Source organism: Adiantum capillus-veneris, chromosome 20 (genome assembly GCF_014529385.1).
Source record: "Adiantum capillus-veneris isolate H3 chromosome 20, ASM1452938v2, whole genome shotgun sequence".
Lineage (NCBI taxonomy): Eukaryota > Viridiplantae > Streptophyta > Polypodiopsida > Polypodiales > Pteridaceae > Adiantum > Adiantum capillus-veneris.
The window spans coordinates 82,374,142-82,401,938 of NC_140950.1; positions in this window are offsets into that span (position 1 = coordinate 82,374,142).

Consider the following 27,797-nt stretch of genomic DNA (forward strand, 5'->3'; position numbering starts at 1 on the left):
AGAAAAGGCACCTAAAATTTCAATGAAAACAAAAGTGAAACAAGATGTAAAACCCTAAAATATCCATCTGTCACCACACTAAAAGATCAAGGTAGGAGGCGGTAGGTTTTCTTAGTCTCATCTATTGGTTCTTCTTTAGCTTCTTGTGCACATATGTTAATTAGTAATCTTACCATGAATGGATAATTATTTTGTGCCAAGGGTAAGCTTGTGCAAGTGGGGCAATAGCCTTTACTGCACATAGAGATCATCGCGGCCACTAAACACAATAGCGACTCTAATTCCTCATAATTCTTCTCACACACTAGGTCCGCAACGAGATCCCATTCAATGAACAGAAGAGGCAAACACATTTGGCATACTTGATAAAATTCAAGAGGACACCTCTCATCAAGTGTAGGAGTGGATGAGTCAAATGAACTAAGCATATATGTGAACATAGATTTGGTTAGGTTATGGCTTGGAGCTTGTATGCTTCACTCTCATTGCTCAATTACTCTTGCTCTTTTACGACAATCATGATTAATGACATCCTACTCCGGCTAATGAATCAAGGCATCCACTTCCTCAGGGAGGTGCAATGACTCATGTACCACCAATGGATGAAGTATCTCTAAGTATAGATGCTACACATGGAACTCCCTTGGCTCTTCATAAGGATCTTGGTAAGCATTTAAAGCAACTAGTATATCAAGGACAAGGACATGATGCAACAAGGATAGTGTGGATACTTTTCTTCACAAATGGTGGCGCATCCTTAAGATGCTAGATGATACCCAAGCGGTCCAGACAAGGCTTACACTTCAAGGCAAAGGCCTATAAGGAGTGGATGAGTCTCTAGAAGAAAGGTACTGCTCATACAACTTGGCATGCATTTGAGATTGCATTTTGCAAGTAGCTTTTGCCTCCAAATTAAAGCAAAAGAAACTGGAGTACATGGCATAGATGCAAGATGCGTCATATTTGTTGCGTAATATGTTTCTAATTATCGTGATATGGTTTTAAAGCTATATGATATTGATGAATTTTAGAAGATACGGGATTTTCTTTAAGGTCTAGCTGGTGATTATTAAGTACATGTAAAGACTTGTCAACCTAGTATTCTTGCTGAGGCAATAAGACATGCACAAATTTATCATGATTATATTGCATGGCAATGAGAAAGATGATAATCACCTGATAGAACATGCAATAAAGCTACTACACAAAGTTACACATGCTACACGCATAGTCACAACATAATACTTTTCAAACTAGAGTCCTATCCAAGAAAGGCATGTTAAGAAAACAAGCGTCAGCACAAAAGTAAGGATAATAACCAAAAACGATAAATTGGAAGAGATAAAATTTCATTTGAGGATAGAGGAGATATCATTTCTATGAGTATTTAGTATTGGACAGGTGATATCCTATCCGCTTCTAGCTTTGTATAAGATTCTTTAGTCATTGCCAGTGCTAATCTTATCTTTCAAAATTTCATCATTGGTTCAAGGGAATGTGACTCTAGATTAGGAGTAATTTGCTATGTATAAGTGCACTTTTTGTAGAACTTGCTATATTTGAAACCCTGACCTTGCATAGTGTTGGAGCTATATATGGCTCACTCTACTCAACTTGGTCTCATCTATATATTTGTATCTTGTCTTCAATATGAATCAGTCTTTGGGAGTGTATATGGTGTGTCTCTTGTCTTGTCTCTCTCTCTTTCTCTCTACATCTCAACATCGTATTAGAGCGGTAACGATCACGCGCCGATTCAATTCATGGTGACAAAACAATATGTGTATGTGAGTCGCATGTAAGATTCAAAATTGCTACAAATTTTATTTTTGAGCGTTGATTCTTGTTAACTGTGGTTGTTTTGTGTTAAGAAGAATATGATTAGTGTTTTGTGTGGTGTTTATTCCTAATCAATCTAATTGTTGATTACATTTTTTTGTTGATGACACCCTGAACTTCATCTCAATTTTTCGGGGTGTTATGCTCAAAATTTGGAGAAACGGAAAAACTGTAATGGAGAGCGCAATGGCACTTTTTATCCAAAACTTGTTCGTCTCCTCCAGCTCTTAGATTTGAGTTCTAGGTTTGCGTCAATCGGAGTTCGCAGCAAAAAGTTATGCTGTTTTTACTGCAATTGAGCTTGACACAGCTTTCTTCGTCCTACTTCTTTGTGAAGCGTCCGCGATCGTTTTTCTTATTTTGGCGTTAACCTTTTCGAGAAGATTTAGCTTTTTTCTATTCGTATTGTGGTCGTCAATCTTGCGTCTCACACCACTCTATTTTGAGGACTCTTTTATTATTAACGTCTCCTTTACCCTGCCTTTTTTGGGTGATGTCTCTCACATCTTTGGATGTTCCTTGAGCATCCTTCTTACGTTTATCGTTGATAGAACGCAGTCCTCATATCTCTCTCATTCTCAATTGCGTCCTTCACCATATATGGTGTGCAGATTCTGCGATCTTATCTTATATGTCTTCTCGCAACAAGATATGGCTATGAATATTCTCGTCAATGGATTTCCTTCTGGCCAGCGTTCTGTTCCTCCTTTCCAAGGTCAAGGATTTCTAGGTTGGAAAGCAAAGATGTTGTTAATTCTTGAAGGCGATGAACTCTCCGATGTTGTTCTTGGAAATCGTGTTTGTCCGCCTCAGCCTGTTGATACGGATAATGAAAACTTGCTTATCATTGAAGGACCTATATTTGAAGATTGGAATGTTGCCTATACGGATTGGCAACGACGTGATAAAGCAGCTCGTCGGTATATTCTTTCTGCTCTTACTGATTCCCTTTTGCTTGATATGTATGAACTGCCTACTTCCCACGACGTATGGAAGTACCTTATTGCAAACTTTCAGAAGAAATTTGTTACAGAAATACTTTATTTGAGAGGGTTGCTTAACAAGTTACAATATGAAGTTGGTACTGCCATGACGGGACATATTGAATCTTTCAAATCTATTATTAATCAACTTGCTGCTACCGGTGATCATGTTCCACAAAAGCAACTGATTACACTTCTCCTTGATACGGTGAAGGACTCTTCTTATGATAACATTGTTACTATTCTCTCTAATAAAGATGGTCTTGATTTCGACCAAGACTGCATGTCTTTAATTGAATATTCTCAACGTCAAGAACGTCATAATGCTGGTCACGATACAGCTATGATTTCACAAGAGGAGACTAAGTCACAATAGATGGAACGTGCTTTTTTTGCTCGAAGGTGTCCATTTCAACGAGGAAACCGCAGAGGTGGCCGTCGCGATAATATTTTCTCTCGTCTCAAATTTCCTAATAAGCAATGTTCTTATTGTAACAGAAATGGCCATACTAAAGATGATTGTTGGGCACGTCAATATGATGAAGAACACAATATTACCACAAAACAACCACGTTTATCTAGAGACTCTTCTTCTTCTTCTTGTGAATATTGTGGACGATCTGATCATCCCACTCATATGTGCTATAAGCGTTGATTCGACACAGATCGGAATAGAGCATATGCTATTGAACATCGAAACAACATTGTACCAGAAACAAGCTGCGTCCTATGTTCAGTTGCTCCAGACAGAATACTTCATGTACGTGATGGATCACTTTTTATAGTCGATTCTGGTGCTACAGGAAATATGACATATCAGTCTAAGTGGCTCCACAACTATCATCCACTGCCAATTCAATGTGTTTTTTATCTTGCTGATGATACTACTTGTCAAGTAAAGGGTATTGGAGACTTATATCTTTTTACCTTATCTTCTTCCACTCGAATTTTGTGAGGAGTATTACATGTACCAGATCTTCAATGTAATCTTCTTTCAGTTGCTAGACTTTTTGATCTTGGTCTGTTTGTTGGATTTGATCATACCAAATGCCAAATTGAGAAAGATGGACAGACTATAGCCACTGCTCCTCGAAACGGTAATTTGTTTGAACTCTCTCTCAACGATGCTGTAGCAAATGTTGTCACTGCTCCAGGTGATCATGATTGCAAAGTATGGCATCACCGTTTTGTTCATGCTGATTTCTCAAAACTCCTTGATCTTCAACATCGTGATCTTGTTCATGGCATGGATCTTAAAGCCCATCCCCATATGGGAATTTGTGAATTTTGTGCTCTTGGGAAACACAATCGTAAACTCTTTCCTCTTTCAAATTCAACTCATTCTCATGACATATTGGATCTTGTTCAAACTAATATATGTGGACCTCTACCTTCTTTGAGATCACAATATTGCTACTTCATTACTTTCATTGATGATTTTTCAAGGTATACGCCTGTATTTCTACTTAGACAAAAATCTGAATCCTTATCCATTTTCAAACAATTCCACAAGGCTACGGAACTTCAAACTGGTCGTCGCCTTAACACTAGGTTAGTAACCTAACAGGACATAAAAGTGTCCTATCAAGGTTTTGAAAAAAACCTCCAAAACCATAGTAGATTCACTCATTTTGTAAAATACTTTCATGAGGTTATAGTTCAAGGCCTACTACACATGGAAAAAATAAGAAACTTGTAAAATTTCTCATCTTTTGGTCACACCAAGCCTCCAAAGTTGATGGACAAGTACATTTTCATCAAAACAGTCATTTCTTACATTTTGCTGCATAAAAGTAAGATTAGGGATTTTTGTAGGACTTGAGATAAATTCCCTAGTTAACTTCAATGGGTTGGTGATCAGAACATATGATTGATTCTCACTCACTATTTTTTGTTTTGCCAAAAGCAATAGGTACAAAAAAGTTGAATTTTTACCATTCTGCAAACCTATCATCAAAGTTTCTATAGCCACACTCAATACAAATAATATATGCATGTTTTCTTAGTTTCCTATTGTCCTTTAGGTTCATAAGGATCCATGGAGCATGTCAAAAGAATAATACATCTCTTACCAAGGGGAATCTTGGGGACAAAGATGAAGTGCTAAATACAGCAAACATGAAAAAACTGGGCTCAACATTATGAGTTGTAGAATCCGATAGAAACTATTCAATAACTAGCCAAATTTGATCCTTATGACTAGATATGGTTACTACCTACAAAATGCATGTAGTTGTCACAAGAAACTAACAATATTGAAAAAGCTATACTTGATATACTAGAATGTTTCATTTTCTTCTATAATTGAAAAAATCAACCATCGTTGTCTACTATGCAAAATAGGATATTAGGTGCCCCAAAACTCAAGGAATATTAGCTTTATGTAACAATATGGGACATAGAAAATCAAAAATGCATTTGGATATCGTGAAAGCCACCAAAAAATCATAGCAGAGCTAAAATTGGCTAAAAAATAGGATTTGACAATTTTTGTAATTTGGTCATAACTTACAACTTTAACATTTATTTCTCCCTAGAAGCATCACGACATGTTGAGGACTACTAAAGATAGTTCTCCAACATTATAGACCTCACAAACATGAATTCTAGAGTGGTATAGTTGCAAAAAGTTGAAAAAAGCCAAAAACAGGACCCGTTTTTTCACACAGTTTAGGTTGTGAAATGTTGTGCAAGGACAAGGTTAAAGATGGAATTGATATTCCAAAAAAATGTCGAGTTTTTTTCAGCTCATGAGACAACTTTCTAAACAGATAGCACCTCAAAATCAATTTGGAAACTCTTCACATAATTCAAGGAAAATGGTCACTTAACAGGACATAAAAGTGTCCCATTACCAACCTAGTGTTAAGAAGCTTCGTAGTGACAATGGAGGTGAATATGTTTCTCGAGAGTTTGTGAGTTACTGTGCTGATAGTGGAATTCATCATGAACACACTATTCCATATTCGCCTCAACAAAACGGTGTTGCTGAACGAAAGAATCGCACTATTCTCAATGCTGTAAGATGTATGCTGATTCATTCTGGCTTATCTCGTGTTTTTTGGGCTAAAGCTACTTTGACAACAGTATTTATTCAGAATCATCTTCCTACTACTGCACCCTCTGGTAAGATACCCATCACAGCATGGACAGGTGACATTCCTTCTGTATCTCATTTTCGAACCTTTGGATGTATTGCTTATATTCATGTTCCCAAAGAAATACGAACAAAGCTTGATGCTCCTGGTCTTAAAGTTATTTTTATTGGATATTCTGACACTTCCAAAGGCTACAAATTCTATGACCCTTCCTCCAAGAAAGTAATTGTGAATCGTGATGCTACTTTTAACGAATAGCTTATGGGAGGCTCATGGTCCATGGATGATTCTGATGATACTAAATCATTGCTTCATGCTTTTCCATTGCTTTCAGAAGATGAAACTCTTCCTATAGAGCAATTTTCCTCTTCAGAACCATCCATTCCAAATGTTGCCAATGATGATATTGATATTTTTGTTGATCTGCCTATTGATTTTGAACATGGCTCATGTCATGTTTATGATGACGATATTGCTGATAATGATTTTTCTACTTCTGAAGATCCCGTTACATATGACGAAGCTATCTCTTCACCACAAAAGAATCAATGGCAAGAGGCTATGGAAGCAGAGTACGACTCTCTTATCTCTAAAGGTACATGGATACTAACTGAATTACCTCCTGGTCGTTTAGCTATTAAACGTAAGTGGGTGTATAAGACAAAAGTAAAAGCAGATGGATCTTTTGACAAGTTCAAGGCACGTTTAGTTGCAAAAGGTTACTCCCAAGTAGCTGGTGTTGATTATCAAGAGACTTTTTCACCAGTTGTTCGCATTACAAGTGTTCGAGTTTTATTGGCATTTGCTGTTCAATTTGATTTAGAAGCTCATCAAATGGATGTGCGAACTGCTTTTCTTAATGGTAACTTGGAAGAGGAAATTTATATGGAACAACCAGAAGGGTTTGTTATTCCAGGTAAAGAAGACCTTGTTGCTCAACTCCATAAGGCACTATATGGTCTCAAACAAGCTTCGCGAGCCTGGCATACAAAATTTGATCTTTTTCTCACCTCTAAAGGATTCATCTCTTGCTCGTCAGACCCCAACTTATACATAAAACACCAAGGTAGCAATTTGGTGATTCTTGCTCTTTATGTGGATGATACCATCCTTGTTTCCAATGATTTGGGATTTCTTCAGCAAGTGAAAACGTTATTGTCTTCTGCATTTGATATGGTGGATCTTGGAGAGATTCACTCTTGTCTTGGAATTCAAATCCAACAGAGCCGTACAAAAGGTATTTTATTCCTTCGACAGTCAAAGTTTATTGCATATACTATTCAAAAATTTGGTATGGAATCTGCACATTCAGCCAACACACCTTGTCTTGCGAGCTCTACGAAGAACACTTCTGACAATGGCGGTCAGCTTGTCACAAATCAACCTTATGATAACTTGATTGGATGTCTTCAATTTGTTGGCATGAACACCCGTCCTTTTATTCTATTTGCTGCTAATTATCTTGGACAACATCTTGCATGTCCTTCTCTTAAGCATTGGTCTGCTGCAAAGCGTGTATTGAAATACTTGAAAGGCACTACAGATTTTGTTTTAGTCTATCGACGACAACTCACATCGTATTATATGCAATCTCTTTCTCTTTTGGGTTACACAGATGCAGACTGGGCAACATCACATTTATCTATGCAATCTACTAGTGGAAATTGCTTCTTTATAAATGGTTGTCTTGTTTCTTGGACCAGCAAGAAACAACGTTGTGTTGCAGTTTCTACGACTGAGTCAGAATATGTTGCGGCATCACTTGCAGCTCGTGAGTTGATTTGGCTTCAACAAATGCTGGTTGATATTGGTCACTCTCCTCTTTCTAGCACACCCTTGCGGTGTGACAACCAAAGTGCTATTAGTCTTGCAAAAGACTATGTTCAACATAATAAGTCAAAGCACATTGCTGTCCATTATCATTATGCCAGGTATGAAGTACGCAAAGGAACCATTATGGTTGAACACTGTCCAAGTGACCAAAAGATTGCAGACATTTTGACCAAAGGCCTCAACGAGTCACGTTTCATCCTCTTGCGCTCGGAGCTTGGAGTTGCTTTGGCCTCACTCTTTCTAGATTAGCTTCTTTGCTATTGTAATAGCTTTGTACATATGACATTGTAATCTTTTAGGTACCATGCACTATGCACACTCCACATTTTCACATTGTGATCTCTAAGTCACTTGAATATTTGTACATAGATGCACAATTCACTTTCATATCATCATGGCTGGTTCATATTTTCACATTGTATAGGGGCTTGGGTTTTTCCCTTGAACTCCCCAAGGGTTTTTCCATCCAAAGCTAGAGACCTTTGTTTGAGTGGGGGTGTTGGAGCTATATATGGATCACTCTACTCAACTTGGTCTCACCTATATATTTGTATCTTGTCCTCAATATGAATCAGTCTTTGGGAGCGTATATGGTGTGTCTCTTGTCTCGTCTCTCTCTCTCTCTCTCTCTACATCTCAACACATAGTTGCAGGTGTAGGTCATACCAAAGTTTCTACTTGCATTGTGTTGGCAAAGTTACATGATTGCATGATGGAGATGGAGGAAATACACTAGCTCCGGTGGACATTCCAACTCAGCTGTTTCATCTAAATCGTTATACACATAGGGAGCAAAATCAACATTGTGGAAAAAATGCTTTGAGTGCTTGTGCAAGCTCTACCCTATCCTTGGGCTTGATCGTCCCGCACTTTGACCGTCTTACTCCGGTTGGCAAGGAAATGGGCAACTCCCCTAGGTTTTCTATAGAAGGGGTTTCAATAGGTTGCAACGGTTGTTTTGGTGATGCATTTGCAATGCATGCAAAAGGAGTAGTCGAACCTTATGAATGGGTTTGCATGGCATCAAAACATTATCAATAGTAGTGCATGTGGTCATGAACAACACCATAACAAACCCTGTGTGGGTTTGTATTGATTTGTGGTTGCTAGTATTAACTTAAGACACCAAGTCATTATGCAGTTCGCACAACGTAATGTCCAAATTAAGGTACTAATTAAGGCTAGCGCAAACAGAAGAAAGATTCTTCATTATTATTTAGAGCACATGAATACATAAGAGAGGATTCCACACATAGATCTAGTATTAATGAATCAACATAAATCATAATGATTGGGTATGGTTACATAAGTAGCTGCAAGATGCACAACTAGTAAGTGGGCTTATTATATTACTATTGAATTACTATATAGTAAATGTATTGCTATATAGCAAGTGGTTCGGTGATACATGTGGCACACCCATGTATGTGATTTTCAGCACATGCAAAATACAAGTTTGTTTTTAGATGCAAAATAATTGACCAAATGCAATCACATATGCTTGAATGCTCTAGTGACATTTGTGATGCTGATGGATAGTGTGTTACTTCCATATCTAGGAAAATTATAGTAGTTTTTCTAGACGATATTCTACTATAAAGAAAACTGAAAAGGGCCTAGAATTGGGCCAAGATGGTGTGAAATGGCCAAATTTTTCCACATCAGCAATGGAGTTCATGAGGTATAATGTCTCCAAGGCCATTCTAGGCAAGAATCTTGCAATTCTAAGGTTACTAGAGTGTTCAGAGGGTAGGTTTTACCCTAAGTACACCCTGAAACTAGGAATTTGACCTTATTTTGGCCTCAAATAGGTGAAAGACAAGGGATAACAGACATCCTACCCATTTGATGTTAGTCGGTTATGAGTGTACTGTATAAAACATGCATATTGACGTCATCATTGGCCTCCTTTTTGGTTTTTTTGGTGAATTTTTGTGACCAATTTGACTAATCTTGGACAAAACAAAACCAACTTGGGACTATATACAATATATATATATATCCCTAGGGGCTCATATATCACCTTTTTGGTCCCCGTCCATATCTGTTTATGCATAAAATGAGGGCATATATCAAAATTGTCAAAATTCCACAATCAAACACAAGAATCTAATTTGAATCAAAACAGTGCCCTCTACTATACTTATGCAATCCTGGTTTGCATTTAGAATGCTTCCTCCCCTCCTTGTTGGAGTCCTCTTGGACGACAGGGTATTTCCAAGGATATGTGTTGTGCCTGAGTTCAAAATGTCGTGCTAATGCTAAGATGGCCCTACAATGCATACACATTCAATACATGTCGAACTTAATGTAGTGCTAGAGGAGGGTATAAGCAAGTCTCTTATTGGTATTTCATGTTGAGGTTGCCTGTAATTGCATGGTATATGGTTTACCCCGTCGTTTTGTGTGCTTTTTAGGTATCCACATGCTTGTTTTGTCGTTTTGTGCATGTGCCAATGATTTAGGAACCCATGTATACCTAATTATTGATTATGTTTATGGAGTTACCTTTTCGTTGAAAATTTAGGTTGTCCTATGGATTTGTCTTTTTGGTACCCAAAACTGTTTATAAATGGTGGTTGGAGTCTTTACATGTAATGCTGGTCTCCATTCTTTAGTTGGTGGCCTTTTTGATCTACAGCATGAATCTTGATGTAGTGGTCGCAGTTACAGTTGAAGAAACTCGAATGATCCTGTTCTTTGGTAGCCAGAGCTGATATTTACTTGTTTGATCAAACTACACTTTGGAAACGTTGGTGCCTCTCGTCCACAATTGCTCGGTTCCCTGCATGTTTTTCTTGGTCAGTTTTGACCATTGTGTATTCCAAGTGATTTCACATGGCTTATGTGTTTGAATCATTGGTATATTTTGAAATTTCTTACGCCACAACGTAAAATTTTCTTGATTGGTTTTAGAAATGGTTCTTCATAGGGATGTTCTTTGAATTAAGCTTTGTTTCCTATTAAATCCAATGTGACCTTGTGATTTCTCATCCATGGTACACCTAGTATGAATGGTGTAGATGACTCCTTTGGCATTATATGAAATTTGTGTAGATACTGCTTACCATTTATATGAATTGGAAGTATGACCACAAACATGGTAGTCACTTTGGCTCCATTAGCTACCTGTACATTGTATTGCTCTTGGCATTGGGTTAACGATGTCAACTTGCAATAAAGCTCGCAAATTATGAGGTTGAGCTTTGCACCTATACCAAGGAGAGCATAAGTTGCTTTTTGTTCGTGTCCAATGTTGATATTGATGTATGGACTAAGACAATCTTTGTCATATTCATTCTCCTCTTGTGCATCCTTAATTATGTACTCTTGAATTAGTCGTGCTAATGCTTGATTGTTCGCATCCTCTTGAATCACGTTTATTTGAGGTAAGGGTTCTTCATGCTTGAGTTTAATCATGTTGATAGTCTTTAAAAACCATTTTCGCTTCACGATGCCTTCTTGAGATTCCCTTTGTGCTTTTTGGTGAATTCGCTCCTGCTCCTGTATATACTCCTTTCCATAGTGAATTTTGAGCAACATTTCAGGTGTTAGAGGTAGATGATATAGCTTAAGACGACATCCACTAATCCAATTGGCATTTCTACCCCATCTAAGGTCGCCAATTTATTTGCTCCACTAGATGATATATCATCGATTAAATATGGTCCCATTCCCATCTTCTTTAGTTTCTTTGCATGTTATTTTATGGTATAGACCTAGCTCTTTTTGTTGCCTTTTCTTCGAATGGACGGATGCTACAACATTCAAGCGTGGCTCATCTATTTTTTCTAAATCATCGAGGCACTCTGACAGTTCATGACCTGTCCATTCCAATTGTTTAGCCATCGCAAAATTGGGATTAAAAACTAGATTGGTAATAGTGCATTCAATCCATACACCATATTAAACGGTGTTGTACTAATGGTTGTTTTGTACGCAACCCTATTTGCCCATAAGGCTAAATGTAACATCTGATCCCAATCTGTCTGTGAATCACTCACCAACTTGGTTAGAACTGTGCACAACATTTTGTTTGTTGCTTCTGCTTGCCCATTAGCTTGAGGATGATAGGGTGCTAATTTGCGATGAATGACCATAAATTCATCTAAAAGATGTTTTATAAATCGCAAAATGCATGCCCCGGTCATTCACAATTTCAATAGGCAAGCCATAGCATACAAATACATATTCGTATAGAAATTACACGATCGTCCTTGCATCTGTTTTGGTTGTGGCCTTTGCCTCGACCCATTTCATAAGATAATCGCTTTCTACAATGATATATTTCACATGCAAGCGATATGTTGGAGGAGAGATAGGACCCACAAAGTCTAATCCCCAATTTGCAAAATCTCTTGCACTTATCATTGGTTGTAGAGGCATCTCATCCCTTTTTACTGATACCTTTGTACAGTGACACTCACCACATTGTTTTACGTATTCATCTGCATCTTGATTCATTGTCAGCCACCACATTCCTGATGCGAGTACAATCTTGACTGTTCTTTCTGAAAAAAAATGTCCGCCAGCTATTCCAACATGGGCTTGTTCTAGCAATGGTATTTACTCATTTTAATGTGCACATAACCTCAATTGCCCATCTGGTCCCCGTTTGTATAATTGATCATTTATTAAGGCATACTTAGTAGCCTCCACTTCTAAGGATTTATGTCGTGCATTAGACCACTCGCCTAGAAGTTCACACTTTGTCAAATATTCAACGATTGCATAGCTCCACTCAGGCTCTACTGTGACTTGGTATAACATGGCATATTCTACTAGTGGTTTGACCATGCAGAAACTACATCGCTGATGTAATTTTCTCCATATCCTGCCATTCTTGGCCAATACACTCCAAGTCTCCGTAAATGCTCATAAATTTGATGATTTCCACAATGAAAACCACTTGATTGTGTATGGGATTCAATTACGTAGGCATCATACTCCTTTGGGCCTATACATAACCTTAAAATTCCACGGTCTTATGTGATACATGCGTCCTGCAAGCATGATAAAATTTTGTGCTTGTCTTACATGCTCAATCGTGTGCTTTGTTTCCAAGTTCATTCCATATGTCAAAAGTGAAATTATTGGTTCCGCCCATCTTGGTACCATCTCAATGTTAAACACGAATCTAGAAGATCATCATCTACTCCTATGGCATCCTCACCATGAAGTAATGGTGAAAGGTGATCAACTCGTTGATGTGAAGTCCCTTTCTTTACCACTACTGTGAAGTCAAACTCTAGTAATATGATGAACCATCTGCCGATACATCCGAATTACATGGTTTATTGACCAAATTTCTTAATTGCATAGATCATTCCTAACCCTTCCCGTTCAGTTGTTGTATAATTTTTTTCCGCATTGTTGAGTTGCTTGCTGGCATTGCATATAGGGAAATCAGTTTTTCCTTCGTCAGGTTGTGCTAGTATGCAGCCAATACAAAATGTTGACGCATCAACATGCACGTGAAAAATCTTTGTTCAATCCAATGCTTTTAAAATTGGAGAAAATACCAATTCCTCCTTTAACTTAATGAACGACTTTCACATTCCTCGGTCCATAGGAAGATAGTGATTTATCGTAAAGAGGTTTTGCGATAATAGCATACATATAGATAAAATTCCTGTAATAACCACAATGACCCATGAATGCTTGTACCCCTTTTACCGTGGTAGGCCGAGGTAATTTTATGATCACCTTAATCTTATATTCATCTATGGACATTCCATTGACAGACACAATATGTCCAAGAATTTTGCCTTGTCTTACCATGAAAACACACTTCTCCGGGTTCAAACAAATTTGATAAGTCCTGCACTTCTTGAATACTTTTTGCAGATGATCTACATGCTTATCTCAACAGAGAGTAGACGCATAGGTCATCCATGTAGATATCAAAAACTATTTGTATTCCTTGAAGGCATGTGCCATTAGCGGTTGGAACGTGGCTATAGCATTTGCTAACCAAAATGGAATTACTCTGAAAGCAACGATCCCCATTCACTTGCAAATGCCATTTCATATTGATCTTACAGCTTAACACCCACTTGATTATAGAGCCAAATAATCCGTCTATGAAGCTATAGGCTTGTTTGCATGCTACCCTTTCAAGTACATGCTCGGTTTACTTTCTTGAGATTTTCACAAACACCAATTTCCCATTTTCTTAGGGACCACGACAATTGGTGAAACCCATTTAGTGTGTTGAATCTCATAGATAAACTCGACATCCATAAGCTTGTCTATCTCTTCCTTACGTCGCTTAGCAAGAGTTTCATCGTATGTATAGGGATGTTGTCTGCTTGGTTTTGCATCAAAATTTAAAAGAATCGAGTGTTCACAAATATTTATTTGGATCTCCTCCCTTTAAATCCATGTACGACCATGCAAATACATCCTTAAATTCCTTGAGAGTTTTTATCAGCAATTGCTCCTCTTCCTGACTGAAATCAGTAGCAATGTAAGCCGGTCCAGGGCTCTCTCTTGGTTCTGCTAAGTCTATTTTCTTGGCATTTTTTGGTCCATCATAAGATTCATTGGGGTTTGATTCCCTCATCGGCTATTGGATTATCAATTTTCTGTCCTGGATTGTGTACTTGTAGTAATGAGGTGGAACATCAATATCACCGTCTTCCTCACTAACTACCAACTCATCACTCTCTTCCATTTTAGTAGTCCAAACATTTTTTAATGTCTGTTTAAGCTCACCGTATCTCTTCTTCTTTTGACTTTCGTGAGAATTGGGTCACCAAAAACATCCAAAGCTTCATGGGGTATTTTCTTTTTAACCTTACCTTTGTTCTTCTGCTTTTAGAAGTCTTGCCTTAAATCCTGGGTCTTCAGCCAATGGCATGAATTGTCTAGTCGCTTTATCTTTGACACAATTAATCTCATTGATGCTCATAGAAAGTGCATCTTTCCTTCGAATTTAGGCACAGGTCTCGATCTCTTACTAACACTACAACAAAAAAGGGGACCTTCGACGCGCATATCGACGCATTCTGTCGATATACGCGTCCCTACGAAATCGTCGCTATATGTCTCGATATGCGCATCGAAAGGTACTTTAATCGACGCATATTCCGACGACTTTATCGACGGGCATAGCGACGCGCATAGCGACGACCCTAACAGAAAAAAAAATTCATGGGTAGAGGGCAGGCAGCTTCCAATGAAAAGATGGACACAGCCACAGCCAGACTGCCTATCCTGTGCCCAAGAAAGCGAGCAACACCAAAATCAACCGTGCTCCTGCAGAAATTTCGGCAGAGTTCCCTTCGTTTTTACATAAACTTTTCAAAAAAACCATATCATGTATACGCCTCCTACATGCTATCCATGTAGGATCTCACATGAGATTTAAGGCCAATGAAAGAAATGAAATGAAATTTGTGCAAAACCATAACCGTACCAACTTAAAAGCATAACCATAACGAACTTAATTTGTGCAAAACCATAACCAAATTAAAACCATAACCAAATTAAAACCATAACCGGCCATAACCAATTTGATCAAAACCATAATGCAGATAACCATAACCATAAACAAAATTAACAATAACCATAAGCATAACCAGAAAGTTAAACATAACCATAAAAAAAACCTGAACCATAACTATGTCTATACAAGAATATGAGAAATAACCATGTCTATACAATGAAAATGACAATAACCATAACCATAAGAAAAACAATAACTGTCTGAACAATAACCATAACCATATATGTCTATACAAAAAAGAGACAGAGAAGTGTGTTTGTGTCTCACAAAGCATATATATGAAATCCAGTCCACTAATGACTGGGCGTCACAACCTCCACATAGGACAACTCACAAAATTAGTATTGATATTACTTCATATATACTTACTTAATTAAATCAACCTTAGAGACCCCTAGGCGTCGGACCCTCGGGTGTGAAGCCCGGAGGCGTAGTACCCGTGCCTTTGGCTACCCAGTACTGAGAAGCCTCTGCCATCTAAACAGGCGTCATCTGTGTGACAAAGCCCACGAATGCATGTGCACTCATAGAAGCGGGATCTAGAAACTGGTATGCCATACTAAAGTCCTGTACAAAGAAAGTAAAATAAAGCATCAGAACATAGTTGTTTAAATTAACTTAAAGCTTAATTTAAATCAACGTCTTCATACAAACACTTACAGGCCTAGACCTCGACGAGTGAGGCATCATCGATAAGATCTTGCATCGTATCATCGTCTATCTCTAATTGCAAACATAACTCTGCCCCAACTTGTTCTGGCAGATTGTCTTCATCCATTGCATCTTCATCTACAAGTGTCAATTCTGCCTCATCTGCGTCATCCCTCGTATATCTGTCAGCTTCCTCTGCCATACCTTCGTCCATCTCATCTAATGTCATAGTAGTATGGACGTCATCTGACTGACTTTCCTCCAGGAGCTCTTGCCCTTCAAATACTTGTTTATTTCTTGGAGCAACCTGAACCACAAACCACCATTGTCGCTCTCGAGGGTCCGGTACAAAGACCACTTGCTCGCAATGTTCGGGGAGAGCAAATGTGTCGCTCGCATCTGTCCAAACCTTTGTAGAATCTATTTGCACAAGTTTGTTTCCATCTCTGCGTACCGTTGCATTGCGACCAAAAGTAATCACCTTGAACCACTTCATATCCAACAAAAACATATCAAACTGCCTGAAGCTTACTTTCAAGATATCTGACACCAGACCACAGTAATCCAGGTTGCTAGTGCTCTCATTCGTGTCTCTAGCACTGGCCTTGCTCTTTTGCATGAAACTAACCATTACCCCACTGTCAAACGTGTTTCTTCAGCTGTCAATTTGTTGTGTTTTGAAATGCTTTCCATGCGACCACAGTGCCATGTATGTATGATACTTCCAGTCACATCCAATAGCCAACTCTTCCTCTTTTAGAGATATGGATTCTCCGATCTGTTGAGCTGCCATTGTAGGGAATTCTGGTAGAGGAGCGAGATAGTCTGGCAAGGGTAAGCCTCTAGTCGTTCGGCTGCGCTTGAAATCCTGTCGCTCCCTATTGCGTCTCTCTTTCTCTTCTTCGTACCTTTCAAGCCATTTTTGCATCGGCGCTGAATTTAGTATACAGAACTTAATGATCTTTTCTCGCATGGCGTCGTTCATTTTCTTCGGCACCCCTTGCCCTTGCGGCTCCTCTCCCATCAGTCTTGCATCTTCCTCATCGCTCCACAGTCGAGGCATTTCTGGGTCAAAAACGGATAGAAATTCGATCGTCAATACAAGAGACTCTTGCACCAGCCATCCTTCTGCCATGATCCCCTCTAGACGCGCTTTTTGGCGAACAAAAACCTTAAGTGTTTTCATGAACCGCTCTAGAAAGAACATCCAACGGCTGTGGACTGTACCTGCCACTGCAACATTATCTACTACATGGACGAGCAAGTGCATTTGGATAGTTAGGCAGCTCGTGGGTAGATACTTCTCAATCATTCAAACTGCCTCAATGGAGTTAGCCCTTGCGACTGCAATAGATTCCTCCCGTATCTCCTTGGAAGAGATCCATCGCACTAGCTCTAAAATCTTGTATATGCAGGTCCGCACTTCCTCTGTTAAACACCCCTTGATCGCAATTGGAAGAATGAATTGAAAGAACTTATACCAGTCGTGCGATTTCAGTCATGACAGTTGATTGTCACGGGTGAATGGTGTCTTGAGACATCGCATATATCCTGTTGGCGTCCTGAACTCTGAAATCACCCTTTTAACTTGTCGCTCTTCGTTTTTTAGCAATACCCATGGCGCTCTTGGAAGTTTTGTTTGGCCAGCTGCATTGGTGAAAGGCCACAGGTCTAGCATCTTTCCAACTGACTGCAAATCATCTCGTGAAGCTCGATTGTCTTTCATTCCCATGATTGTCTTCCAGAGGAGCTCTCCCACATTCTTGAATATATGCATTGGATTCAACGAATGGTTAATTAGTAGATCACCCCAGTACGGAAACGTATGGAGAATGGACAAACGTTTCATTCCTGGAACAGGTTGCCCCTCATGTTGCTCCCATCGGCGACACCACTCTTGTACATGCATAGGACGACATTCGACACGACTAATCTGACGTTCGCGCAAGTGATGGCCATCTAGAAGATAACGGTGGTGGCCTTGAGAAATTGTCTTTCGAAGAGAGGCAGAATAACGCACATCCAAAGACTGCCCGCAAATTGGACGTGCATTGTATTCCGAAGTTGTTAGCCCTGCATATATTAAAGCATGAATTAGGCCAAGGAAAAGTGCTTGCGAATAGCGAGAATTTTGTAAATCAACAACCATTACCAGAAGCTTCTCCGTATTCTGGCCAATCATGCATAGTCCACATAAGAAGTCCATGGATCCTTGCATGTTGTTCTCCTACTAGTTCAACCGCATCTGCTATGTCGATCCCATGCCATAACTCCTGGAGCTCGTCAACTAGTGGAGCTAGATAAACATCCATGTTTTTTGCCTTGAACTTACTAGGTACAATCAAGCGTAATATCAAAATGACCCTTCTTGATGACAAGCCACGGCGGGAGGTTGTAATTGATAAGGCACACAGGCCAAGTGCTCCATGACCAGCTTCTCAAGCCAAATGGATTGACTCCATCCATTGCCATGCCCAAATGCAAATTGTGTGGTTCACTCTTAAAATGTGGCCAGGTATCTTCAATGTGCCTCCAGGCCTTTGAATCAGCCGGCACCCTAAATGTTGCGTCAGTGGATCTATTCGTAGAATGCCACCACATCAACTTTGCAATGGAACCACAACGAAACATGTTTTTTATCCTCGGAATAATAGGGAAATGCCACAACACTTTAGCTGGCACTGTCTCGCCAACTCCATCTTGTTTGTAGCACATTGCTCCGCACTTAGGACACGACAAACAATCTGCGAATTCATTGCGAAAAAGAATGCAATCATTTGGACATGCATGAATCTTGTTGTAGTCCAAGCCAACTGAGGTCAATAGTTGCTTTGTGTCTGGCCTGGAGGGGGACATTTCATTGCCAGCCGAGAGAAGTTGCTCCCGCAAAAACCTGTTTAAGCCACATTAAATTAAAAAGCTCTCCAAGCACGTCACCGTTGCAATCGGAAAATCTCTTTTATAAATTATGTACCTAAACAAAGCAGTGACGCATTAGGAAAAGTTTGAACTCAAAAATGGGCCTTGTAAGAATTGTTGATGTGGCATAGCTTTCAAAAAGTGGGGATCGGTAAATCTTTTGCAAATAAGATCCAAACTTGTCGGAGGTTGAATATTTAGAATCTACTCTTCAAATGCTATCTATTGATATATAGCATGCATGTATCGGACATTGACTTCATGTAGATCTAGAAAAAGGTGATTTTAGATTACCGTAACGGTAACAAAACCTGGCTGATTGAAAAACAATGGCATAACTTTCATAGAAGTCATCCAAACTTTTCGGACCTTGGCTCTTTAGAATCCATTTTTCAAGAACTTTCCAATGATAGGTCATATCATGGGGTTCTAAGCAATATTTAGAGGGGTCTACCGGGTTGCTTTCTTTTGTACAACTTTGATAATGTGGCACTCTTAAAAGGCCCAAAAATGAGTTCAAAATTTTCCTAATGCTTGCATCTGACACCCTTACACTGACTTAAGATTCAAAAACGCCAGACAAGTACGAAGCGTCGATATTTTGGCGCCTTCATAAATTGGTTGACGTGCCAACTTCCTCAACATGTCTTCAGGAGATAGACGCACAGCTTCTGGTGCTGCTTCGTTAGCGTTCTCCTCGCTTGTCTGGAAGAAGGCATCCAGCATCTCCTCCATGCCGTCGTCTTGTGTCTGTAAGACCCCCTCTGCTTCCATCCTTGACTCTATATTGGTCGGACCTTCACGCATAATCCTTTTTCTCTCTCTCTCAGATGTAGGTGCTATGTCGCGAAAATCAATGCCCGTTCCGTAGGAGACATATCGTAGATTCTGTATGGTTTCTTTAGCAAACTCTCCGTACTTGTGCACATGCTCATTACATAACCTACGCTTGCACAGGATTTGATACTTGCATAGCGTGCATGAGCATGCAATCTTTTCCTTCATGTTAGTTGATGACGTTGCCATCTACAATGATTATGAATGTTGTTTTAATATATATACTCCTCACAATGTAAACTACCTCGCATTCTCTAGTCTTGCCCAATCTCCGTACACCTCGGTCTAGAGGTGTACGGAGATCGGGACCACCGGGTCAAAATCTCGTCTTTATTGGTCAAATCCTATATGGGTAGACACATTCGTGCACTCCCAGGTGTACATGGCAATGCATGTAGCGGGCAAAACCCCTTTGCCTCTTTTAGTTCCATAGTTTCTTCTAGAGGGAGAGAGAGAGAGAGATAGAGAGAGTTTATGTCCTTTTCACACATGAAATTGGTCAGCAACCTAACTCTTTCTCTCTCTCTTTCTCTATCTACTATCTATCTCTCTCTCTCTCTATCTCTGTAGCTATCTCTAGTTAATTCTCTCTCTCTCTCTCTCTCTCTCTCTCTCTCTCTCTCTATATATATATATATATATATATATATATATATATATATATATATATATATATATCACTCTCTATCTCTTTATTTCTCTCTCTCTCTTTCTACGTATCCTATCTCTCATTCTTTCTCTCTCGATCTCGCTCTCGCTATCTCTCTTTCTCTCTCTATTTTCCTATTTCCCTATCTCTCTCTGTCTTGCTCTCCACTTCTCTCTCTCTCTCTCTCTCTCTCTCTCTCTCTCTCTCTCTCTCTCTCTATATATATATATATATATATATATATATATCACTCTCTTTATCTCTCTCTCTCTATTCCCTATCTCTCTATTCCCTATCTCTCTCTCTATATATATAGATATCACTCTCTTTCACTCTCTCTCTCTCTCTCTCTCTCTCTCTCTCTCTCTCTCTCTCTCGCTGTCTACTTCCCTATCTCTCTACGTACTGATCGAACAAGTGACTGAGCTAGGGAGATCCAGACGCCCACAACTGCGGAGGCCAGACTACACAACATCGACAGAGGTTGCATCAGACGATCCAGGTCACTTTGGCTCGACATGCACAACGCCCGGTCAGACTACTGACCATGGAGGAGAATGATGAGGTCCGCCAGAGAGAGATGCTGGATCTCCTATGATCTACCTATCCCAACTAGCTGTTTTACCTGCTTAGTCCACACCTAGCAGTTTAGGATTCCATAATATTTTATTTTGTCATTTTGTCACCTTGTTATTCCGACTTTGTATCAGATCTACCTCATTGTAACTTTCTGGTCTCATAGGTCACTTTTGCCTTTTGAAGAGTTAATATAACATTTCTCATTTCTTTCTTTAATTTTAATTCTTTACGCAAACCAGAATTCTCTCTCTCTCTCTCTCTCTCTCTCTCTCTCTCTCTCTCTCTCTTTAATTTCCTACGCACATTTTTCTCTCTCTATATCTCTCTTTTATTTCCTACATGCACACACACTTCTCTCTCTCTCTCTCTCTCTCTCTCTCTCTCTCTCTCTCTTTCCTACACACACACACACACACCGCTCTCTCTCTCTCTCTCTCTCTCTCTCACACACACACAAACACACCTCTCTCTCTCTCTCTCTCTCTCTCTCTCTCTCTCTCTCTCTCTCTCTCTCTCTATCTCTTTCCTACACACACACACACACGATGTGGAGAGAGAGAGAGAGAGAGAGAGAGAGAGAGGGGTTGGGGGGGGGGGGGAATAGTGCCATAATACCTGCGTTGAGGGCGAAAATGGCCCCTAGGAGCGGGTTCGCCTTTTTTCCCCCCAATTTTTTATCGTCGATATGTGCGTGGTTATGCGCATCAATAACAACGTTGATATAGGTGTGGAAAATTTTGCCTTTCTACGCGTATTTCCACCTCCATATCGACGCACTTATCGACGCGCATATCGACGGTGTGTAAGAACGTCGATATGGGCGTGGAAAGGTACGGGCGTTGATATATAGGGCGTCGATAACTTTGGGTTATGTTGTAGTGTAAGATTCCTATATCGCTTCTGGCATTTGGATCTCTGGTTTGAAAAGTCAAAAAACTTTTTTGTGTCTGTCACCCTATGAGCCTCATCCTTGGACTTATCTGATTTCTTGTCGTCAGCTTCATCCACATCCTCAAATGTTTCCAAAGAGTCATAGTATATTGATTGTATCTCCTCAACCTGGGGTTCTAGTTACATTGCGGTAACTATGGTCTCTCCAATTCACTTGCATTGTGGTCTCTGTATGTCTCAGGTACAAATAATCATAGCCCCAATCTTGTACCATCTTGAGTTGCCTCATGAATGGTCGTCCAAGAATAATGTCATAATTTTTTTTCTTGCCAAAATCCACTATTGCAAAGGTGTGTTCATACTCAATACCATATGATGACACCACAACCGCTTCCAATAGTCCTAAGGGTCTTTCAACATGTCCATCGGTCAACTGTAATTTCATATGCGTTGTTCGTATCATTGGTTTTCCCCACTTTTCCCATATTTGTTTCGTAGCAATAGCAATTCCTGCTCGACTCTCAAGTATAGCTTTTGTTTCTATCCCGTTGCTTGTTTAGTGCGTAGTTACTTCACACTAACGAAGGCAACCTTCAAGGTGTAGGGAATGGTCACTCAATGACCATTCCCCAATATAAGGCGACCCCTTCGCGATCGGCGCAACCGGGAGCCTTGTGTTGGGGAATGTTCACTGAGTGACCATTACCATTCGTCAAAAGTCGGTGGCAGGGGGCCCAATTTGCTTAGCCGGTTGCTATACACAAGGATAGTTCTGAAGGCTGATGTGTTAGCAGTAGTAGAGGGCAGGTTGTGTACAATAGAATTTCTAGGTGTGGAAGATTGGTGTGCTAATTTGGCTGCAACAGATTGGTGTGCACACTATTAATGGACTGTGCCGTAACGAACAATGACATGTGAAACATCTGGTAGGACTGGTAGTATACTGTGATGTTTAATGTTGTGCAAATTGACAGCCCAATTGGCTGCTCCCGACTTTGACGGACCATCTTTTGTTCACGTGGTTAGCTAAAAATGTGTAAGGTGTTCATTGAGTGAGGGTGTGTTCAAGTCCTACGTGTTAATGCTTACCAACGAAATAGGGGGCTGGAAAAACTCCGGGCCATGCAAGTAAAAGGCGAGCCTATCACAACAACACGCGTGACAAAAAAGATAACTTTTTGCTCTTCCACCATGCAGCCTGAACCCTACCTTAGATGTAGTGCGCACATGTCTCCACCCGTTTGTTCAAAAAGTGTTGTGAACATTTTGATCGAAAAGTACAATTCATGCACATGCTCCCCGTTCTTTAGAACTATGAATGATTTTTGTCCGTTTGTCTTTTGCGCACATGACAATCCTCCATCCTATAATTTTTGGATAAGCATATAGACATTGTGATGCGTTAACACTCACAAGTTCGATGGCAATAAGACAGCAAGAAGAGTTAAGGGGATTACCTGAAGAGAGAGTGGAGCAACCGTGTTAGTGGACCTGACAAGAAGAAATGCAAAAAACCTGAAAAAAACACAGCATCTGCTTGTTAAACACTTCTCAATGAACAAATTAAAAACATAAACAAAATTTTCTACAAACTACCATCTTACTAGTCCTGTCTCTTGGCTATAAGCTTCGCAATCTCATACTACATATTTAGATAGTTTTGTGGCATCTTGAGATCATGCTCCATGCGAGTAATCTCAATCTCACAAAATGCGGACAACTTATTCTCTTCTACCCTTGTAAACGCTTCTCAGTGTCAGGCCAATGGTAGGACCGGGCAACAGGCCATGGGAAGAGACTGAATGGCTCAATACGGCTAGGAACTGAGGGCCAGGCATGAGTTAAGGGGACCTATTTGCAAGGGCCAAGGTCTATAAGTAGGGAGGTTGGGAGGAGAACCAGATGCCAGTCCATCCTTTGGTCTTTCACTGGTATCAGAGCTCAAGGGGAGGAGAGCTATGTAGGAGGGGGAAAGATGGCCTTGCATGTTCTCTCTCTCTCTCTCTCTCTCTCTCTCTCTCTCTCTGTGTGTGTGTGTGTGTGTGTGTGTGTGTGTGTGTGTGTGTGTGTGTGTGTGTGTGTGTGTGTGTGTGTGTGTGTGTGTGTGTGTGCAGGCTTGGAGCTCATGGAAGCCGTGGGCATGGCCCCTTCAAGGCAAAGCCATGAAGAGGGTTTTAGGTGCAACAGTGTGGGAGCAGTTGCTTGGTCCATGAAGGAGATCAGGGTAATCGTGGGTACACACCCTTGCATGCGGGAGGAGGTCGTGGTCGACCTACGGTGATCGGCTCATGCTAGGCTGAGTGGATGCACAACAGTAAGGCCAATGATTTGCGTCTCTTGAGTGCATCGTGCAGGAGCTTGTGGCGGTTGTGGTGAGCAAAGATGAGAAGGGTGTAGGTTACTGCGCTGTGGACACCATGCTTCAACCTTGGATTCACATTGAAGGCCTCTATTTTTAGCCTTTGAAGCACTCAAAAAAACCCTCAGGGGGTAATTCCCACAGGAACAAACCTCCATGAGTCCCGATGTAGGATGAGCTTGTGCTTGTCGTTATGATCGTTGCACAAGGAGCTCAAGGCTAAGAGCCCACTTATACGAAGTCTACAAAATTCAAGCATCTGTATACTTTTTCTCAAGGCGAACAATAGGCCTTGCCTTGCCAACATTTCAAAGTGTCCATGATCATCATGGAGGCGGATCCACAGGTTATGCACGAGAAGCATGGCTTCTCTCATAATTGACATCAAGCAGGAAACATCGACAACACATGATCTTAAGGTTTGAGATCCATGTTTGTTTGTTTGTTTGTTTGTTTTTTTTAAATGAGTTTTTCTAGCTATATGCATGCTTTCATCTTGGAGGAAATAGATCCTCCTCCAGAATGATCATGGATACTTTGAAACGCTGGCAAGGCAAGGCCTATTGTTTACCTTGAGCAAGCGTATACAGATGCTTGGCATGGCCGCTTACCTCTAGAATTTGAATTTTGGATGGGGCAAGGATCCTTGGAAAAGATGATCTTGATGACCGATTTCAAGATGAAGGAAGTTCAAACACATCGTCCAATGGTCGACAAGGTCGACAATTGTTCATCATTGAGACAACGGAGAAAATCTCCATCCAAACATTGATTGTTATGACGATGACACCCATCGACTATCGTACTTATTAAGGTACAAAATTGATCTTTTGTTTATTGAGCATGTGCTTGATAGATATGGTATGCACATTGCAATGGATATCATTGAATGGTCAAGGACAACAAGCCACGCAGGTATGAAGTACATACCTTGCAAGTATTTGTTTCTTTTTTCAATACATTGTACAATTTGACACGATTGATTCTTTGTGACTACTTGATAAGGTCGACTTTCTTTTTCTATGACATTGTCCATTGGCAAGAGTATTTGTTAGCTATGAGATCTCAGGAACTCCATAAGTTGTTAAGGGAGACAAGGCTTCCAGTTCGGCATCTTGCATTGAGACAACTCTTTCTCGTGTAGCAGCTATGGCTATGCGCCATCTTCCAGCATGTTTGTCCTTCAAAATTTCAAGACAACTGGTTACAACAAAACCCAGGGGATCCACTCTATATATAAAACGAGACGCCACCTGCGAGCGGAAAACTTTGATAAAACCCCTATATACAACTCATACTAGGGAATATGAATCCCTTTTCTACGCTTATACAAAATCAATGCAAAAAATTATCATACCCCTATCTTACATATAAAATTTAGGTCTCACATGATCTAACTGAGTAAAACTACTTAAAGAGCGTTTAACATAGTGATTGCCAAATGTACTAAGGAACCACTTATGTTGATAACTAGATGTACCCTCAATGTGTCTTAGTTTGACTTTCAAACTATGTACCCACTCAGCTTGCACTCTAGCTACTCGTCCAATTCTACCCCATATAAATTACTCAAAAAACATGGTCATAAAGTTGTACTAGGTTCTTTGTGTAGATTTGCATCTTTTAAAACTGTTTATAGTTTTAATCCCTCAGTAGATGAACTATAATCACAAAACAAGAAATTGATATAAAGTAATGTTAGTTTTTGCATGGATCTTTGTAGCTATTGACTCAAAAGTTCACGGGAATACTCTTTTGGGAAGCCATGATTTTGAAACACAAAAGCTTCCTCTCATTTTTCCCTTTTCTCACTTCTCCCTCCCCCCCCCCCCCCCCCCCCCAAACCAACAAATATGATACCTGAGATAAATTATTGGGGGCCTGCCCCTAACTTATATGCTTATGTAACTTGTAAAAAAAAAACCCTTCCCTTGCACTTACGTGGTGCCATAAGTTTTCCATGGTGAATCCCCCGAGCAACAAGATGACCAGGTTAGAAAATTTTAAGGGCATTGGTATACACGTTTGCGGACTAGTAAAATTCGGATATCTGCTCCCATTTTATGTGTGGCAACATCAAGTTAAGATGTCTCCCTAGCAGTACAGGCTATTGTGCAAGGCACTTTTGTTTTGGCTCTCACATTTGAGGCCATCACTCTCGGCAAGGGCTTACAATTTTTCATGCAAGGCATGCTAGCTAGGTGGATTCAATTCTACCTCCTCATGAATTACACTTCCGTTATCACACTAGTAACTTTGTCAAGGACAAGATAAGTGATGGATTGTTTAACATGATTTTTGGTTGTTGTCCATACACAACGACACTAAATGGAACCTAAATCGAGGACTTAATTCACAGGCCAACTATTTAATTCATCCTTGTACATTCACGACCCCTACAAGATTGATGGGTCAAGATGTGACTTGTGTTCTCTGTTGCCTCTCTCGATGAGAGTGTCATACAGGCAGATTGTTGCATACTTATAAGATAAGATGCAAGCCAGCATAAGATGTGTAAGAGCACGCAGATTGGGTACACACTCTAGCAACTTAAGGACAATTCCTCAACCCAGAGCATGCTCTCTTTCTTCTTTCTCTCGAAGAATAGTGAAAACTTTCTAAGCATCTTTGCTACATGTTTTGCTCTTGAGTCAGGTGAGCCAAGGTGCTCTAATTCTTAGCTAGCAGGTGGCAAAGATGTCACCCAAACTAGTCTTCATTGGCTCGTCGATTGAACAATAATTTTTTATTGGCATAAGGGCTATGAGCCACAAAGGCTAAGAGCCATTGTCAGACCTAGGGTAGGACCCAAATGTTGGCATCTCTTGGGTGATTGTTCTCTAGCTTGAACAGATCCACCCAGTGGAGACCCCATTGATGTTAACGACCAAGCAAGAGTCTTTGCATTACAAATGTTTTGGGTGTTCTGTTAGCACTACATGTTTTTCATGCCAAAATCGAGTTGAGTTTCTGATACTCTTAAACTCACATCAACTGATCTATACCAGGGAGTCTAGAGGCAGCAAAAAGTTGAGACATCATAGTTGTTCATAAGAGCTAGGCCTCTCACTTGTGTGGATCTCTTGCTCTCTCTCCAGCACTATGAGTGTCTATGGGAGCGCAGTTTTGGGGTAAGACCTAGTGGGTGATTACTAAATCATCCCCTAGGCATTGAGGATCACATTTTGATCTATTCCAGTTATACTTTCAAGGAAAAAAGTCTGCAATCTACCATGGGTAGTGGAAATTAAATTCAACTTTTCAACTTGATTCCAAACATTTTTGTACACGGTCGACTATGTTGGTTACCGTTATCTGCTAGTTGAACAGTCTCTATCAAGGGTCTTGCCAAGGGGTTTACTATGTAGATTCTAGCCAACAGGTTTGGATTGCAAAGGCAACACCCCATGGTTACAAGTTTCAATTTCTTTGTCTTTGTCAAGGGTATGTTTAAGCTAGAAGTCTTTCATCCAGATTGCTCTTTAGCCACGTAACAAGGTCATGTAAAAACATCACCTTTTGAGAACATGTTGTCACTTTCTCTCTTCACTATTCATCAAGATACCATGATAGGTTTGATGCTTGTTGAAACATTTATAGAGCTAAATGGTAAGGTTCTATCTTGCACATGTTGTCACATGGGATAGAG